This window comes from Otolemur garnettii, unplaced genomic scaffold, assembly GCF_000181295.1.
Source record: "Otolemur garnettii isolate 467f Iridium unplaced genomic scaffold, OtoGar3 scaffold00051, whole genome shotgun sequence".
Lineage (NCBI taxonomy): Eukaryota > Metazoa > Chordata > Mammalia > Primates > Galagidae > Otolemur > Otolemur garnettii.
In genome coordinates this window covers 3734167-3738026 of record NW_003852446.1, presented here as the reverse complement: position 1 = coordinate 3738026, position 3860 = coordinate 3734167, and the positions used below count along the sequence as shown (strand labels likewise).

General features: G+C 35.9%; 1 protein-coding gene across 1 annotated transcript in view; it reads left to right on the top strand.

The window, feature by feature from the left end:
• The window catches only part of BEND2 (BEN domain containing 2), a 57784-nt gene that overhangs the window by 5201 nt on the left and 48723 nt on the right, over positions 1 to 3860 (top strand).

Sequence of the window (3860 nt, the reverse complement as noted above, 5' to 3'; positions counted from 1 at the left end):
ATCGCTTAAGCTCAAGAGTTTGAGATTGCTGTGAGCTGTGATGCCACAGCACTCTACTGAGGGTGACATAGTGAGACTCTGTCTCAAAAAAAAAATAAAGAAAGAAAGAAAAAAGAAAAGAAAATGGAGTCACTAGAACTGGCTGTAACTACTTGTCCTTCAATTGGTTGTTTGTCCACAATAGCATTGAAAGAGACGTGAGACTTTTTGTTTAGATAATTAGAAGTTTCTAATGTTCTGTTTTCCCCCATGAAGACAATTAAGTAGAGTTCAGAGTGACTCTTACAACTCAACCCCATGTTTTAAGAATGGGAAAACACAGGCAAAAGAGTCAATGTATTTGGTTTGAAATTCATATCTCTGGATAACTACAGAGCCTAAATGAGACACTTCTTCATGGGATTTTTTTTTTGAGTATTATTTTCATTTTACCACGGGCCCCTTATGCTAGCTGGGTTCCAATTTCTTCATATGCACATCAACACTTACTAGGTAAGAGGTTGGCAAACCTTTTCTACAAGGAGCCAGATAGGAAATATATATATATATATTTTGTTTTGTTTTGTTTGTTTGAGACAGAGTCTCACTATGTCTCCCTCAGTAGAGTGCAGTGGTGTCACAGCTCACAGCAACCTCAAACTCTTGGGCTTAGCCATTCTCTTGCCTCAGCCTCCCAAGTAGCTGGAACTACAGGCACCCACCACAATACCTGGCTATTTTTTTGTTGCAGTTGTCATTGATTTTAGCTGGCCCTGGCTGAGTTGGAACCTGTCATCCTCGGTGTATGTGGCTGATGCCCTCCCCATTGAGCTATGGGCACTGCCAACTAGGAACTATTTTGAGCTTTGCAGGCCATACTCTGCCTTAAGTATTTAACTGCCATTGTAGTATGAAAGCAGCTGATATATAGACAGATGGTTGTGGCTGTGTTTCAGTAAAACTTCATGGCCAGCAAAATTTGAATTTCCTTTAATTTTCTCATTTTATGCAATGTCCTTTTTTTCCTCCAATAGTTTTAAAATATATAAAAAACCCTAATATTCTCAGCTTGTGGGCTACATCAAAACAGGTAGCAGGTAGTTTTGGTCTACCCTTGTGGTTTCCTGACCCTGATCTCACTGATACCAAAAACTCATTTGATAGAACTTATCTTTTCTGGTTTTAAAACTCTAAGCAGCTCCTGTTTGATTCTGCAATCCCATTACTGGGCATCTATCCAGAAGGAAAAAAAACCTTTTATTATAAAGACACTTGTACTAGGCTGTTTATCACAGCTCAATTTACAATCGCTAAAAGGTGGAAACAGCCTAAATGTCCTTCAACCCAGGAATGGAGTGGTACGCTGTGGTATATGTATACCATGGAATATTATTCAGCCATTAAAAGAATGGAGATTTTACAGCATTTGTACTGACCTGGATGGAGGTGGAACACAGTATTCTTAGTGAAGCATCACAGGAATGGAGAAGTATGACTCGTATGTATTCAACTTTGATATGAGGACAATTAATGACAATTAATGACACGGTGGGAAGGGCAGACCAGACAGAGAAGGAGGGAGGGGGTGAGGGAAAGGAAAAGAAGAAAAAAGAAAAGAAAATAGTGACTAATTCTCACATAAATTGGATTTAATTTTGACCAAAGTACGTTACTTAAACATTAATTTTTAATTCAACTTGTTAATATGTTGTTTAGGGTATTGCATCCTCATTTATAAGTGAAATATGTTTGTAATTTCCCCTTTATAATAATACAGTTTCTTCAATTTTAATATCAGGTGTATCCAGATGAAGTAGAATGATTTTGAAGTATTTCTTCTTTTTCTATTGTCTATAAGATTTGGCATGGTCTGCTTTTTGAAATTATCTTTTATTTTTATTTACAAATATTAGTTGTTTATTTTTTGAGACTTTGGAAAAAAATAATAAGAAGAAGTTAACTGGTGACTCCATACTGAACCTCAGAGTCAAAGCATTCTATAATAGACATACTCTTATTTGACAATGTGAATGTTACTTTCTTTGCATTATTATTATTATTATTAAAGGTTTTCTTTTTGTTTGTTTGTTTGTTTTTTTAGAGACAGAGTCTCACTTTATTGCCCTTGGTAGAGTGCTGTGGTGTCACAGGTCATAGCAACCTCCAACTCCTGGGCTTAAGTGATTCTCTTGCCTCAGCCTCTTGAGTAGCTGGGACTACAGGCGCCTGACACACGCCCGGCTATTTTTTTGTTGCAGTTTGGCTAGGCCGAGTTTGAACCTGCTATCCTTGGTATATGGAGCTGGCACCCTACCCACTGAGCCACAGGCACTGCCCTGCATTATTATTATTATTATTATTGCTTAATATTTCAATGCAGCAATCGTCTGATTTCTTTTCTGAATGTATTTATCTTCGTTCGTTCTTTACGAGGTTTTTGTTTCTAGTCCTTATCTTAAACATTGTTTTTGTTATTAAATTTTAAGCCTTTTTAATTTTGTGAAGGCAAAAAGTAGAAACCTAATAAACACATGTATAAAACAAACAAACAAACAAAAAAACCAAACTATAAGCAGGGCCAGCAATCTACTTTCTTAGTGTGTTAGAGAACATCTGGCTGACTCCAATAGCCCTCCTTAATAGCAGAGGAGAATTTTCACATGTGAATACCAGCCCATTATTTCTACTTGTAGGAATGAATCCCATGGAATAAGACTGTTTAACACTGTTCTTTAGTGTTAACTTGAGTATCCCATGGAATAAGTGTTAACTTGAGTATCCCATGGAATAAGACTGTTTAACACTGTTCTTTAGTAGTAACTTGAGTATCCCTGAATCAGGGACTGGTTAAATAAATGGTGGCTTTATCTACAAGACAGAAAACTAAGGAGTTGTTAAAGTGACTGTAGTATATCTAAAGGTATTGGTTGGGAAAGCCCAATACATGTTTAGCAAAAAAAAGGAGATTGCAGAGAAGTGCTTATAGTCTGATATCTTTTATCTTATCTATCTATCTATCTGATGGAAAAAAACTCAAAATAGGACATTTTAGAAAATGTAGCTAAGTAATTATTTTTATTGTGTTAAAATATATATACTGTTGATCGTTTTAACCATTTCTGAGTGTATAATTCAGTGGCATTAAATACATTCACAGTGTTGTATAACTATCACCATTGTCTATACCCAAACCTTTTAATCATCCCCGCTATAAACTCTGTACCCATTAAGCAGTAAGTCCCCTTCCCCACCACTGGTAATTTCTATTCTAACTTTCTATCTGTGAATTTGCCTATTTCAGATACATCATGTAGGTGGATTCTTACAATATTTGTTCTTCTGTTTCCAGCTTATTTCACTTAGCATAATGTTTTCAGGGTCCATCCGTGCTGTAACATATATCAGAATTTAAAGACTAGATAATGTTCTACTACGTGGACATACGGCATTTTGTTGATCTGTTGATGGGAATTTGGATCATTTTCACCTTTTTGGCTATCGTAAATAATGCCACTGTAACCATCAGTGCACAGATATCCATTTACGTTCCTGATTTCAGTTTGGACATATACCTAGAAGTAGAATTCTGGATCATATGATAATTTTGTTTCATTTTTTTTGAAGAACTGCCATACTTTCTTCCAAAGCAGCTGCACATCATTTTACATCCCACCAGCTTATGAAGGTTCTCATTTCTCCGCATGCACATCAGTACTTTTTATTTTCCTTTATTTTTATTATAGCCATCCTAGTAGGTGTAAACTGGTATCTTATTATGGTTTTGATTTGCATTTACCTAATGACTAATGGTGTTGAACATCTTTTCATATGCTGAATGGCCATCTGTGTATCTTCTTTAGAGGTTTCCATTTTTTTCAATT